The sequence below is a fragment of the Taudactylus pleione genome, unplaced genomic scaffold, assembly GCF_031769625.1.
Source record: "Taudactylus pleione unplaced genomic scaffold, aTauple2 ptg000085l, whole genome shotgun sequence".
In the NCBI taxonomy this organism is placed as follows: Eukaryota; Metazoa; Chordata; class Amphibia; order Anura; family Myobatrachidae; genus Taudactylus; species Taudactylus pleione.
Window position 1 is genome coordinate 13,405,747 of NW_028284487.1, and position 15,684 is coordinate 13,421,430.

General features: G+C 37.5%; 11 non-coding genes across 11 annotated transcripts; all 11 read left to right on the forward strand.

The window, feature by feature from the left end:
- Positions 1–1,210: 1,210 nt before the first annotated feature.
- Positions 1,211–1,282, forward strand: TRNAQ-CUG (transfer RNA glutamine (anticodon CUG)). Its single transcript has one exon. It is a non-coding gene; the product is annotated as a tRNA-Gln (tRNA).
- Positions 1,283–2,225: 943 nt separating this feature from the next.
- TRNAQ-CUG (transfer RNA glutamine (anticodon CUG)) lies at positions 2,226–2,297 on the forward strand. The gene has a single exon. It is a non-coding gene; the product is annotated as a tRNA-Gln (tRNA).
- Positions 2,298–3,232: 935 nt separating this feature from the next.
- On the forward strand, positions 3,233–3,304 carry TRNAQ-CUG (transfer RNA glutamine (anticodon CUG)). The gene has a single exon. It is a non-coding gene; the product is annotated as a tRNA-Gln (tRNA).
- A 943-nt stretch (positions 3,305–4,247) lies between these two features.
- Positions 4,248–4,319, forward strand: TRNAQ-CUG (transfer RNA glutamine (anticodon CUG)). The gene has a single exon. It is a non-coding gene; the product is annotated as a tRNA-Gln (tRNA).
- Positions 4,320–5,263: 944 nt separating this feature from the next.
- On the forward strand, positions 5,264–5,335 carry TRNAQ-CUG (transfer RNA glutamine (anticodon CUG)). The gene has a single exon. It is a non-coding gene; the product is annotated as a tRNA-Gln (tRNA).
- Positions 5,336–6,247: 912 nt separating this feature from the next.
- Positions 6,248–6,319, forward strand: TRNAQ-CUG (transfer RNA glutamine (anticodon CUG)). The gene has a single exon. It is a non-coding gene; the product is annotated as a tRNA-Gln (tRNA).
- Positions 6,320–7,262: 943 nt separating this feature from the next.
- TRNAQ-CUG (transfer RNA glutamine (anticodon CUG)) lies at positions 7,263–7,334 on the forward strand. The gene has a single exon. It is a non-coding gene; the product is annotated as a tRNA-Gln (tRNA).
- A 2,831-nt stretch (positions 7,335–10,165) lies between these two features.
- Positions 10,166–10,237, forward strand: TRNAQ-CUG (transfer RNA glutamine (anticodon CUG)). Its single transcript has one exon. It is a non-coding gene; the product is annotated as a tRNA-Gln (tRNA).
- Positions 10,238–13,141: 2,904 nt separating this feature from the next.
- TRNAQ-CUG (transfer RNA glutamine (anticodon CUG)) lies at positions 13,142–13,213 on the forward strand. Its single transcript has one exon. It is a non-coding gene; the product is annotated as a tRNA-Gln (tRNA).
- A 944-nt stretch (positions 13,214–14,157) lies between these two features.
- TRNAQ-CUG (transfer RNA glutamine (anticodon CUG)) lies at positions 14,158–14,229 on the forward strand. Its single transcript has one exon. It is a non-coding gene; the product is annotated as a tRNA-Gln (tRNA).
- Positions 14,230–15,172: 943 nt separating this feature from the next.
- Positions 15,173–15,244, forward strand: TRNAQ-CUG (transfer RNA glutamine (anticodon CUG)). The gene has a single exon. It is a non-coding gene; the product is annotated as a tRNA-Gln (tRNA).
- The last annotated feature ends 440 nt before the right edge of the window (positions 15,245–15,684 follow it).

The window sequence follows — 15,684 nt, forward strand, 5'->3', positions numbered from 1 at the left end:
CATCCACATAGCACTGGTCACATCTCCTCACCTTTTCAGTATAGGCCCTGAAACATTTTAGCCCCTGACCCATGTGGCCCTTAATCCGGCCTTAACAAAATGCAAATAGATTGGTAGAATTTCAAAGATTTTAAGCATCTCCAGTTTAGAATACAGTTTATTATATGTGGACTGTTACAGCCTGGCATAATATGTCAATAGGTTCCATGGTGTTAGCATTCTGGACTCTGAATCCAGCGATCTGAGTTCAAATCTCGGTGGGACCTTGTTTAAATATTTATTGTAAAAAATGTAAACAAATATGACACATTATAAAATATGTATGTATTCGTGGCCGATTGGTTTTGGCGATGGACTAGAAATCCATTGGGGTCTCCCACCGCGTTTTCAAATACTGCCTACTACATTTGGGCTTGCTAGAAAAATGTCATTGAAATAAATTTTAAACCAATACTCAAACATTTTAGAAACCATTCAGTGATCATAAACACCTGTAGAATAAACCAAAAATGCTTCCTTTCTATGCCATGGGGGTGTGCCTACTATTATATTATCATAGTTATGTTATTTGCACCTGATACCAGCAATATTCCCCCATATCATCTAATTTATCAATCTCCTTCATGATTTACCATATCACCATGTACTTTAGCTTTCTCTAAAAAATCATCATATCACCATTTTGGGCAATCACAATCTGGGATGTGAAATCCATTGCTACAGCACTCAAAAAGGTAACAGAGGGATTTTCTGGTTTGCCATAAAAAGTTATTTATACATAGAGTTGAAAACAATACACAGGGCGAGAATAACAATGGGGTGGATGGAGCAACAGTCCTCCACATTAAAATAGGCCCATCATCAACTATACGGTTGGCCATAAATCATAAATATCAAAATTGTAGTTTTAGTTTTCTCATCAAACTATGTTATTTTTCTACTTTTCAGTATTTAGAGAGAAATTGGGGCTGACAGTGTAGGCGTTGTACACACCCACTTGGATCTGGCTACATCCACATAGCACTGGTCACATCTCCTCACCTTTTCAGTATAGGCCCTGAAACATTTTAGCCCCTGACCCATGTGGCCCTTAATCCGGCCTTAACAATATGCAAATAGATTGGTAGCATTTCAAAGATTTTAAGCATCTCCAGTTTAGTATACAGTTTATTATATGTGGACTGTTACAGCCTGGCATAATACGTCAATAGGTTCCATGGTGTAATGGTTAGCACTCTGGACTCTGAATCCAGCGATCCGAGTTCAAATCTCAGTGGGACCTTGTTTAAATATTTATTGTAAAAATAGTAAACAAATATGACACGTTATAAAATATAAAATATTCGTGGCCGATGGGTTTTGGCGATGGACTAGAAATCCAGTGGGGTCTCCCACCGCGTGTTCAAATACTGCCGACTACATTTTGGCTTGCTGGAAAAATGTCATTGAAATAAATTTTAAAACAATACTCAAACATTTTAGAAACCATTCAGTGATCATAAACCCCTGTAGAATAAACCAAAAATGCTTCCTTTCTTTGCCATGGGGGTGTGCCTACTATTATATTATCATAGTTATGTTATTTGCACCTGATACCAGCAATATTCCCCCATATCATCTAATTTATCAATCTCCTTCATGATTTACCATATCACCATGTACTTTAGCTTTCTCTAAAAAATCATCATATCACCATTTTGGGCAATCACAATCTGGGATGTGAAATCCATTGCTACAGCACTCAAAAAGGTAACAGAGGGTTTTTCTGGTTTGCAATAAAAAGTTATTTATACATAGAGTTGAAAACAATACACAGGGCGAGAATAACAATGGGGTGGATGGAGCAACAGTCCTCCACATTAAAATAGTCCCATCATCAACTATACGGTTGGCCATAAATCATAAATATCAAAATTATAGTTTTAGTTTTCTCATCAAACTATCTTATTTTTCTACTTTTCTGTATTTAGAGAGAAATTGGGGATGACAGTGTAGGCGTTGTACACACCCACTTGGATCTGGCTACATCCACATAGCACTGGTCACATCTCCTCACCTTTTCAGTATAGGCCCTGAAACATTTTAGCCCCTGACCCATGTGGCCCTTAATCCGGCCTTAACAATATGCAAATAGATTGGTAGCATTTCAAAGATTTTAAGCATCTCCAGTTTAGTATACAGTTTATTATATGTGGACTGTTACAGCCTGGCATAATACGTCAATAGGTTCCATCGTGTAATGGATAGCACTCTGGACTCTGAATCCAGCGATCCGAGTTCAAATCTCGGTGGGACCTTGTTTAAATATTTATTGTAAACAAATATGACACATTATAAAATATGTATGTATTCGTGGCCGATTGGTTTTGGCGATGGACTAGAAATCCATTGGGGTCTCCCACCTCGTGTTCAAATACTGCCGACTACATTTTGGCTTGCTGGAAAAATGTCATTGAAATAAATTTTAAAACAATACTCAAACATTTTAGAAACCATTCAGTGATCATAAACCCCTGTAGAATAAACCAAAAATGCTTCCTTTCTTTGCCATGGGGGTGTGCCTACTATTATATTATCATAGTTATGTTATTTGCACCTGATACCAGCAATATTCCCCCATATAATCTAATTTATCAATCTCCTTCATGATTTACCATATCACCATGTACTTTAGCTTTCTCTAAAAAATCATCATATCACCATTTTGTGCAATCACAATCTGGGATGTTAAATCCATTGCTACAGCACTCAAGAAGGTAGCAGAGAGTTTTTCTGGTTTGCCATAAAAAGTTATTTATACATAGAGTTGAAAACAATACACAGGGCGAGAATAACAATGGGGTGGATGGAGCTACAGTCCTCCACATAAAAATAGGCCGACCATCAAATGTACGGTTGGCCATAAATCATAAGTATTAAAATTGTAGTTTTAGTTTTCTCATCAAACTATGTTATTTTTCTACTTTTCTGTATTTAGAGAGAAATTGGGGCTGACAGTGTAGGCGTTGTACACACCCACTTGGATCTGGCTACATCCACATAGCACTGGTCACAGCTCCTCCCCTTCTCAGTATAGGCCCTGAAACATTTTAGCCCCTGACCCATGTGGCCCTTAATCCGGCCTTAACAATATGCAAATAGATTGGTAGCATTTCAAAGATTTTAAGCATCTCCAGTTTAGTATACAGTTTATTATATGTGGACTGTTACAGCCTGGCATAATACGTCAATAGGTTCCATGGTGTAATGGTTAGCACTCTGGACTCTGAATCCAGCGATCCGAGTTCAAATCTCGGTGGGACCTTGTTTAAATATTTATTGTAAAAATAGTAAACAAATATGACACGTTATAAAATATAAAATATTCGTGGCCGATGGGTTTTGGCGATGGACTAGAAATCCATTGGGGTCTCCCACCGCGTGTTCAAATACTGCCGACTACATTTTGGCTTGCTGGAAAAATGTCATTGAAATAAATTTTAAAACAATACTCAAACATTTTAGAAACCATTCAGTGATCATAAACCCCTGTAGAATAAACCAAAAATGCTTCCTTTCTTTGCCATGGGGGTGTGCCTACTATTATATTATCATAGTTATGTTATTTGCACCTGATACCAGCAATATTCCCCCATATAATCTAATTTATCAATCTCCTTCATGATTTACCATATCACCATGTACTTTAGCTTTCTCTAAAAAATCATCATATCACCATTTTGGGCAATCACAATCTGGGAAGTTAAATCCATTGCTACAGCACTCAAGAAGGTAGCAGAGGGTTTTTCTGGTTTGCCATAAAAAGTTATTTATACATAGAGTTGAAAACAATACACAGGGCGAGAATAACAATGGGGTGGATGGAGCTACAGTCCTCCACATAAAAATAGGCCGACCATCAACTGTACGGTTGGCCATAAATCATAAGTATTAAAATTGTAGTTTTAGTTTTCTCATCAAACTATGTTATTTTTCTACTTTTCTGTATTTAGAGAGAAATTGGGGCTGACAGTGTAGGCATTGTACACACCCACTTGGATCTGGCTACATCCACATAGCACTGGTCACATCTCCTCACCTTTTCAGTATAGGCCCTGAAACATTTTAGCCCCTGACCCATGTGGCCCTTAATCCGGCCTTAACAAAATGCAAATAGATTGGTAGAATTTCAAAGATTTTAAGCATCTCCAGTTTAGAATACAGTTTATTATATGTGGACTGTTACAGCCTGGCATAATATGTCAATAGGTTCCATGGTGTAATGGATAGCACTCTGGGCTCTGAATCCAGCGATCTGAGTTCAAATCTCGGTGGGACCTTGTTTAAATATTTATTGTAAAAAATGTAAACAAATATGACACATTATAAAATATGTATGTATTCGTGGCCGATTGGTTTTGGCGATGGACTAGAAATCCATTGGGGTCTCCCACCGAGTTTTCAAATACTGCCTACTACATTTGGGCTTGCTAGAAAAATGTCATTGAAATACATTTTAAACCAATACTCAAACATTTTAGAAACCATTCAGTGATCATAAACACCTGTAGAATAAACCAAAAATGCTTCCTTTCTATGCCATGGGGGTGTGCCTACTATTATATTATCATAGTTATGTTATTTGCACCTGATACCAGCAATATTCCCCCATATCATCTAATTTATCAATCTCCTTCATGATTTACCATATCACCATGTACTTTAGCTTTCTCTAAAAAATCATCATATCACCATTTTGGGCAATCACAATCTGGGATGTGAAATCCATTGCTACAGCACTCAAAAAGGTAACAGAGGGTTTTTCTGGTTTGCCATAAAAAGTTATTTATACATAGAGTTGAAAACAATACACAGGGTGAGAATAACAATGGGGTGGATGGAGCAACAGTCCTCCACATTAAAATAGTCCCATCATCAACTATACGGTTGGCCATAAATCATAAATATCAAAATTATAGTTTTAGTTTTCTCATCAAACTATCTTATTTTTCTACTTTTCTGTATTTAGAGAGAAATTGGGGCTGACAGTGTAGGCGTTGTACACACCCACTTGGATCTGGCTACATCCACATAGCACTGGTCACATCTCCTCACCTTTTCAGTATAGGCCCTGAAACATTTTAGCCCCTGACCCATGTGGCCCTTAATCCGGCCTTAACAATATGCAAATAGATTGGTAGCATTTCAAAGATTTTAAGCATCTCCAGTTTAGTATACAGTTTATTATATGTGGACTGTTACAGCCTGGCATAATACGTCAATAGGTTCCATGGTGTAATGGTTGGCACTCTGGACTCTGAATCCAGCGATCCGAGTTCAAATCTCGGTGGGATCTTGTTTAAATATTTATTGTAAAAAAAGTAATTCGTGGCCGATTGGTTTTGGCGATGGACTAGAAATCCATTGGGGTCTCCCACCGCATGTTCAAATACTGCCGACTACATTTTGGCTTGCTGGAAAAATGTCATTGAAATAAATTTTAAACCAATACTCAAACATTTTAGAAACCATTCAGTGATCATAAACACCTGCAGAATAAACCAAAAATGCTTCCTTTCTATGCCATGGGGGTGTGTCTACTATTATATTATCATAGTTATGTTATTTGCACCTGATACCAGCAATATTCCCCCATATCATCTAATTTATCAATCTCCTTCATGATTTACCATATCACCATGTACTTTTGCTTTCTCTAAAAAATCATCATATCACCATTTTGGGCAATCACAATCTGGGATGTGAAATCCATTGCTACAGCACTCAAAAAGGTAACAGAGGGTTTTTCTGCTTTGCCATAAAAAGTTATTTATACATAGAGTTGAAAACAGTACACAGGGCGAGAATAACAATGGGGTAGATGGAGCAACAGTCCTCCACATTAAAATAGGCCCATCATCAACTATACGGTTGGCCATAAATCATAAGTATTAAAATTGTAGTTTTAGTTTTCTCATCAAACTATGTTATTTTTCTACTTTTCTGTATTTAGAGAGAAATTGGGGCTGACAGTGTAGGCGTTGTACACACCCACTTGGATCTGGCTACATCCACATAGCACTGGTCACATCTCCTCCCCATTTCAGTTTAGGCCCTGAAACATTTTAGCCCCTGACCCATGTGGCCCTTAGTCCGGCCTTAACAATATGTAAATAGTTTGGTAGCATTTCAAAGATTTTAAGCACCTCCAGTTTAGTATACAGTTTATTATATGTGGACTGTTACAGCCTTGCATAACATATCAATAGGTTCCATGGTGTAATGGTTAGCACTCTGGACTCTGAATCCAGCGATCCGAGTTCTAATCTCGGTGGGACCTTGTTTAAATATTTATTGTAAAAATAGTAAACAAATATGACACGTTATAAAATATAAAATATTCGTGGCCGATGGGTTTTGGCGATGGACTAGAAATCCAGTGGGGTCTCCCACCGCGTGTTCAAATACTGCCGACTACATTTTGGCTTGCTGGAAAAATGTCATTGAAATAAATTTTAAAACAAAACTCAAACATTTTAGAAACCATTCAGTGATCATAAACCCCTGTAGAATAAACCAAAAATGCTTCCTTTCTTTGCCATGGGGGTGTGCCTACTATTATATTATCATAGTTATGTTATTTGCACCTGATACCAGCAATATTCCCCCATATAATCTAATTTATCAATCTCCTTCATGATTTACCATATCACCATGTACTTTAGCTTTCTCTAAAAAATCATCATATCACCATTTTGGGCAATCACAATCTGGGATGTTAAATCCATTGCTACAGCACTCAAGAAGGTAGCAGAGGGTTTTTCTGGTTTGCCATAAAAAGTTATTTATACATAGAGTTGAAAACAATACACAGGGCGAGAATAACAATGGGGTGGATGGAGCTACAGTCCTCCACATAAAAATAGGCCGACCATCAACTGTACGGTTGGCCATAAATCATAAGTATTAAAATTGTAGTTTTAGTTTTCTCATCAAACTATGTTATTTTTCTACTTTTCTGTATTTAGAGAGAAATTGGGGCTGACAGTGTAGGCGTTGTACACACCCACTTGGATCTGGCTACATCCACATAGCACTGGTCACAGCTCCTCCCCTTCTCAGTATAGGCCCTGAAACATTTTAGCCCCTGACCCATGTGGCCCTTAATCCGGCCTTAACAATATGCAAATAGATTGGTAGCATTTCAAAGATTTTAAGCACCTCCAGTTTAGTATACAGTTTATTATATGTGGACTGTTACAGCCTTGCATAACATGTCAATAGGTTCCATGGTGTAATGGTTAGCACTCTGGACTCTGAATCCAGCGATCCGAGTTCAAATCTCGGTGGGACCTTGTTTAAATATTTATTGTAAAAATAGTAAACAAATTTGACATGTTATAAAATATAAAATATTCGTTCCCGATGGGTTTTGGCGATGTACTAGAAATCCTTTGGGGTCTCCCACCGCGTGTTCAAATACTGCCGACTACATTTTGGCTTGCTGGAAAAATGTCATTGAAATAAATTTTAAAACAATACTCAAACATTTTAGAAACCATTCAGTGATCATAAACCCCTGTAGAATAAACCAAAAATGCTTCCTTTCTTTGCCATTGGGGTGTGCCTACTATTATATTATCATAGTTATGTTATTTGCACCTGATACCAGCAATATTCCCCCATATAATCTAATTTATCAATCTCCTTCATGATTTACCATATCACCATGTTCTTTAGCTTTCTCTAAAAAATCATCATATCACCATTTTGGGCAATCACAATCTGGGATGTTAAATCCATTGCTACAGCACTCAAGAAGGTAGCAGAGGGTTTTTCTGGTTTGCCATAAAAAGTTATTTATACATAGAGTTGAAAACAATACACAGGGCGAGAATAACAATGGGGTGGATGGAGCTACAGTCCTCCACATAAAAATAGGCCGACCATCAACTGTACGGTTGGCCATAAATCATAAGTATTAAAATTGTAGTTTTAGTTTTCTCATCAAACTATGTTATTTTTCTACTTTTCTGTATTTAGAGAGAAATTGGGGCTGACAGTGTAGGCGTTGTACACACCCACTTGGATCTGGCTACATCCACATAGCACTGGTCACAGCTCCTCCCCTTCTCAGTATAGGCCCTGAAACATTTTAGCCCCTAACCCATGTGGCCCTTAATCCGGCCTTAACAATATGCAAATAGATTGGTAGCATTTCAAAGATTTTAAGCACCTCCAGTTTAGTATACAGTTTATTATATGTGGACTGTTACAGCCTGGCATAATATGTCAATAGGTTCCATGGTGTAATAGTTAGCACTCTGGACTCTGAATCCAGCGATCCGAAAAAAAGTAATTCGTGGCCGATTGGTTTTGGCGATGGACTAGAAATCCATTGGGGTCTCCCAGCGCGTGTTGAAATACTGCCGACTACATTTTGGCTTGCTGGAAAAATGTCATTGAAATAAATTTTAAACCAATACTCAAACATTTTAGAAACCATTCAGTGAAAATAAACACCTGTAGAATAAACCAAAAATGCTTCCTTTCTTTGCCATGGTGGTGTTCCTACTATTATATTATCATAGTTATGTTACTTGCACCTGATACCAGCAATATTCCCCCATATCATCTAATTTATCAATCTCCTTCATGATTTACCATATCACCATGTACTTTAGCTTTCTCTAAAAAATCATCATATCACCATTTTGGGCAATCACAATCTGGGATGTTAAATCCATTGCTACAGCACTCAAGAAGGTAGCAGAGGGTTTTTCTGGTTTGCCATAAAAAGTTATTTATACATAGAGTTGAAAACAATACACAGGGCGAGAATAACAATGGGGTGGATGGAGCTACAGTCCTCCACATAAAAATAGGCCGACCATCAACTGTACGGTTGGCCATAAATCATAAGTATTAAAATTGTAGTTTTAGTTTTCTCATCAAACTATGTTATTTTTCTACTTTTCTGTATTTAGAGAGAAATTGGGGCTGACAGTGTAGGCGTTGTACACACCCACTTGGATCTGGCTACATCCACATAGCACTGGTCACAGCTCCTCCCCTTCTCAGTATAGGCCCTGAAACATTTTAGCCCCTGACCCATGTGGCCCTTAATCCGGCCTTAACAATATGCAAATAGATTGGTAGCATTTCAAAGATTTTAAGCACCTCCAGTTTAGTATACAGTTTATTATATGTGGACTGTTACAGCCTGGCATAATATGTCAATAGGTTCCATGGTGTAATAGTTAGCACTCTGGACTCTGAATCCAGCGATCCGAAAAAAAGTAATTTGTGGCCGATTGGTTTTGGCGATGGACTAGAAATCCATTGGGGTCTCCCAGCGCGTGTTGAAATACTGCCGACTACATTTTGGCTTGCTGGAAAAATGTCATTGAAATAAATTTTAAACCAATACTCAAACGTTTTAGAAACCATTCAGTGAAAATAAACACCTGTAGAATAAACCAAAAATGCTTCCTTTCTTTGCCATGGTGGTGTTCCTACTATTATATTATCATAGTTATGTTACTTGCACCTGATACCAGCAATATTCCCCCATATCATCTAATTTATCAATCTCCTTCATGATTTACCATATCACCATGTACTTTAGCTTTCTCTAAAAAATCATCATATCACCATTTTGGGCAATCACAATCTGGGATGTTTAATCCATTGCTACAGCACTCAAGAAGGTAGCAGAGGGTTTTTCTGGTTTGCCATAAAAAGTTATTTATACATAGAGTTGAAAACAATACACAGGGTGAGAATAACAATGGGGTGGATGGAGCTACAGTCCTCCACATAAAAATAGGCCGACCATCAACTGTACGGTTGGCCATAAATCATAAGTATTAAAATTGTAGTTTTAGTTTTCTCATCAAACTATGTTATTTTTCTACTTTTCTGTATTTAGAGAGAAATTGGGGCTGACAGTGTAGGCGTTGTACACACCCACTTGGATCTGGCTACATCCACATAGCACTGGTCACAGCTCCTCCCCTTCTCAGTATAGGCCCTGAAACATTTTAGCCCCTGACCCATGTGGCCCTTAATCCGGCCTTAACAATATGCAAATAGATTGGTAGCATTTCAAAGATTTTAAGCACCTCCAGTTTAGTATACAGTTTATTATATGTGGACTGTTACAGCCTTGCATAACATGTCAACAGGTTCCATGGTGTAATGGTTAGCACTCTGGACTCTGAATCCAGCGATCTGAGTTCAAATCTCGGTGGGACCTTGTTTAAATATTTATTCTAAAAATAGTAAACAAATATGACATGTTATAAAATATAAAATATTCGTTCCCGATGGGTTTTGGCGATGTACTAGAAATCCTTTGGGGTCTCCCACCGCGTGTTCAAATACTGCCGACTACATTTTGGCTTGCTGGAAAAATGTCATTGAAATAAATTTTAAAACAATACTCAAACATTTTAGAAACCATTCAGTGATCATAAACCCCTGTAGAATAAACCAAAAATGCTTCCTTTCTTTGCCATGGGGGTGTGCCTACTATTATATTATCATAGTTATGTTATTTTCACCTGATACCAGCAATATAATCTAATATAATCCCATATAATCTAATTTATCAATCTCCTTCATCATTTACCATATCACCATGTTCTTTAGCTTTCTCTAAAAAATCATCATATCACCATTTTGGGCAATCACAATCTGGGATGTTAAATCCATTGCTACAGCACTCAAGAAGGTAGCAGAGGGTTTTTCTGGTTTGCCATAAAAAGTTATTTATACATAGAGTTGAAAACAATACACAGGGCGAGAATAACAATGGGGTGGATGGAGCTACAGTCCTCCACATAAAAATAGGCCGACCATCAACTGTACGGTTGGCAATAAATCATAAGTATTAAAATTGTAGTTTTAGTTTTCTCATCAAACTATGTTATTTTTCTACTTTTCTGTATTTAGAGAGAAATTGGGGCTGACAGTGTAGTCGTTGTACACACCCACTTGGATCTGGCTACATCCACATAGCACTGGTCACAGCTCCTCCCCTTCTCAGTATAGGCCCTGAAACATTTTAGCCCCTGACCCATGTGGCCCTTAATCCGGCCTTAACAATATGCAAATAGATTGGTAGCATTTCAAAGATTTTAAGCACCTCCAGTTTAGTATACAGTTTATTATATGTGGACTGTTACAGCCTGGCATAATATGTCAATAGGTTCCATGGTGTAATGGTTAGCACTCTGGACTCTGAATCCAGCGATCCGAAAAAAAGTAATTCGTGGCCGATTGGTTTTGGCGATGGACTAGAAATCCATTGGGGTCTCCCAGCGCGTGTTGAAATACTGCCGACTACATTTTGGCTTGCTGGAAAAATGTCATTGAAATAAATTTTAAACCAATACTCAAACGTTTTAGAAACCATTCAGTGAAAATAAACACCTGTAGAATAAACCAAAAATGCTTCCTTTCTTTGCCATGGTGGTGTTCCTATTATTATATTATCATAGTTATGTTACTTGCACCTGATACCAGCAATATTCCCCCATATCATCTAATTTATCAATCTCCTTCATGATTTACCATATCACCATGTACTTTTGCTTTCTCTAAAAAATCATCATATCACCATTTTGGGCAATCACAATCTGGGATGTGAAATCCATTGCTACAGCACTCAAAAAGGTAACAGAGGGTTTTTCTGGTTTGCCATAAAAAGTTATTTATACATAGCGATGAAAACAATACACAGGGCGAGAATAACAATGGGGTGGATGGAGCAACAGTCCTCCACATTAAAATAGGCCCATCATCAACTGTACGGTTGGCCATAAATCATAAGTATCAAAATTGTAGTTTTAGTTTTCTCATCAAACTATGTTATTTTTCTACTTTTCTGTATTTAGAGAGAAATTGGGGCTGACAGTGTAGGCGTTGTACACACCCACTTGGATCTGGCTACATCCACATAGCACTGGTCACATCTCCTCACCTTTTCAGTATAGGCCCTGAAACATTTTAGCCCCTGACCCATGTGGCCCTTAATCCGGACTTTACAATATGCAAATAGATTGGTAGCATTTCAAAGATTTTAATCATCTCCAGTTTAGTATACAGTTTATTATATGTGGACTGTTACAGCCTGGCATAACATGTCAATAGGTTCCATGGTGTAATGGTTAGCACTCTGAATCCAGCGATCCGAGTTCAAATCTCGCTGGGACCTTGTTTAAATATTTATTGTAAAAATAGTAGACAAATATGACACGTTATAAAATATGTATGTATTCGTGGCCGATAGGTTTTGCCGATGGACTTGAAATCCATTGGGGTCTCCCAGCGCGTGTTGAAATACTGCCGACTACATTTTGGCTTGCTGGAAAAACGTCATTGAAATAAATTTTAAACCAATACTCAAACGTTTTAGAAACCATTCAGTGATAATAAACACCTGTAGAATAAACCAAAAATGCTTCCTTTCTTTGCCATGGTGGTGTGCCTACTATTATATTATCATAGTTATGTTACTTGCACCTGATACCAGCAATATTCCCCTTTATCATCTAATTTATCAATCTCCTTCATGATTTACCATATCACCATGTACTTTAGCTTTCTCTAAAAAATCATCATATCACCATTTTGGGCAATCACAATCTGGGATGTGAAATCCATTGCTACAGCACTCCAAAAGGTAACAGGGTTTTTCTGCTTTGCCATAAAAAGTTATTTATACATAGCGATGAAAACAATACACAGGGCGAGAATAACAATGGGGTGGATGGAGCAACAGTCCTCCACATTAAAATAGGCCCATCATCAACTGTACGGTTGGCCATAAATCATAAGTATCAAAATTGTAGTTTTAGTTTTCTCATCAAACTATGTTATTTTTCTACTTTTCTGTATTTAGAGAGAAATTGGGGCTGACAGTGTAGGCGTTGTACACACCCACTAGGATCTGGCTACATCCACATAGCACTGGTCACATCTCCTCACCTTTTCAGTATAGGCCCTGAAACATTTTAGCCCCTGACCCATGTGGCCCTTAATCCGGACTTTACAATATGCAAATAGATTGGTAGCATTTCAAAGATTTTAATCATCTCCAGTTTAGTATACAGTTTATTATATGTGGACTGTTACAGCCTGGCATAATACGTCAATAGGTTCCATGGTGTAATGGTTAGCACTCTGGACTCTGAATCCAGCGATCCAAGTTCAAATCTCGGTGGGACCTTGTTTAATTATTTATTGTAAAAATAGTAAACAAATATGACACATTATAAAATATGTATGTATTCGTGGCCGATTGGTTTTGGCGATGGACTAGAAATCCATTGGGGTCTCCCACCGCGTGTTCAAATACTGCCGACTACATTTTGGCTTGCTGGAAAAATGTCATTGAAATAAATTTTAAAACAATACTCAAACATTTTAGAAACCATTCAGTGATCATAAACACCTGTAGAATAAACCAAAAATGCTTCCTTTCTTTGCCATGGTGGTGTGCCTACTATTATAATATCATAGTTATGTTACTTGCACCTGATACCAGCAATATTCCCCCATATCATCTAATTTATCAATCTCCTTCATGATTTACCATATCACCATGTACTTTTGCTTTCTCTAAAAAATCATCATATCACCATTTTGGGCAATCACAATCTGGGATGTGAAATCCATTGCTACAGCACTCAAAAAGGTAACAGAGGGTTTTTCTGCTTTGCCATAAAAAGTTATTTATACATAACGATGAAAACAATACACAGGGAGAGAATAACAATGGGGTGGATGGAGCTACAGTCCTCCACATTAAAATAGGCCCATCATCAACTGTACGGTTGGCCATAAATCATGAGTATCAAAATTGTAGTTTTAGTTTTCTCATCAAACTATGTTATTTTTCTACTTTTCTGTATTTAGAGAGAAATTGGGGCTGACAGTGTAGGCGTTGTACCAACCCACTTGGATCTGGCTACATCCACATAGCACTGGTCACATCTCCTCACCTTTTCAGTATAGGCCCTGAAACATTTTAGCCCCTGACCCATGTGGCCCTTAATCCGGACTTAACAATATGCAAATAGATTGGTAGCATTTCAAAGATTTTAATCATCTCCAGTTTAGTATACAGTTTATTATATGTGGACTGTTACAGCCTGGCATAATATGTCAATAGGTTCCATGGTGTAATGGTTAGCACTCTGGACTCTGAATCCAGCGATCCGAGTTCAAATCTCGGTGGGACCTTGTTTAAATATTTATTGTAAAAATAGTAAACAAATATGACACGTTATAAAATATAAAATATTCGTGGCCGATGGGTTTTGGCGATGGACTAGAAATCCATTGGGGTCTCCCACCGCATGTTCAAATACTGCCGACTACATTTTGGCTTCCTGGAAAAATGTCATTGAAATAAATTTTAAAACAATACTCAAACATTTTAGAAACCATTCAGTGATCATAAACCCCTGTAGAATAAACCAAAAATGCTTCCTTTCTTTGCCATGGGGGTGTGCCTACTATTATATTATCATAGTTATGTTATTTGCACCTGATACCAGCAATATTCCCCCATATAATCTAATTTATCAATCTCCTTCATGATTTACCATATCACCATGTACTTTAGCTTTCTCTAAAAAATCATCATATCACCATTTTGGGCAATCACAATCTGGGATGTGAAATCCATTGCTACAGCACTCAAAAAGGTAACAGAGGGTTTTTCTGGTTTGCCATAAAAAGTTATTTATACATAGAGTTGAAAACAATACACAGGGCGAGAATAACAATGGGGTGGATGGAGCAACAGTCCTCCACATTAAAATAGGCCCATCATCAACTATACGGTTGGCCATAAATCATAAATATCAAAATTGTAGTTTTAGTTTTCTCATCAAACTATGTTATTTTTCTACTTTTCTGTATTTAGAGAGAAATTGGGGCTGACAGTGTAGGCGTTGTACACACCCACTTGGATCTGGCTACATCCACATAGCACTGGTCACATCTCCTCACCTTTTCAGTATAGGCCCTGAAACATTTTAGCCCCTGACCCATGTGGCCCTTAATCCGGCCTTAACAATATGCAAATAGATTGGTAGCATTTCAAAGATTTTAAGCATCTCCAGTTTAGTATACAGTTTATTATATGTGGACTGTTACAGCCTGGCATAATACGTCAGTAGGTTCCATGGTGTAATGGTTAGCACTCTGGACTCTGAATCCAGCGATCTGAGTTCAAATCTCGGTGGGACCTTGTTTAAATATTTATTGTAAAAAAACTAAACAAATATGACACATTATTAAATATGTATGTATTCGTGGCCGATTGGTTTTGGCGATGGACTAGAAATCCATTGGGGTCTCCCACCGCGTGTTCAAATACTGCCGACTACATTTTGGCTTGCTGGAAAAACGTCATTGAAATAAATTTTAAACCAATACTCAAACGTTTTAGAAACCATTCAGTGATAATAATCACCTGTAGAATAAACCAAAAATGCTTCCTTTCTTTGCCATGGTGGTGTGCCTACTATTATATTATCATAGTTATGTTACTTGCACCTGATACCAGCAATATTCCCCTTTATCATCTAATTTATCAATCTCCTTCATGATTTACCATATCACCATGTACTTTAGCTTTCTCTAAAAAATCATCATATCACCATTTTGGGCAATCACAATCTGGGATGT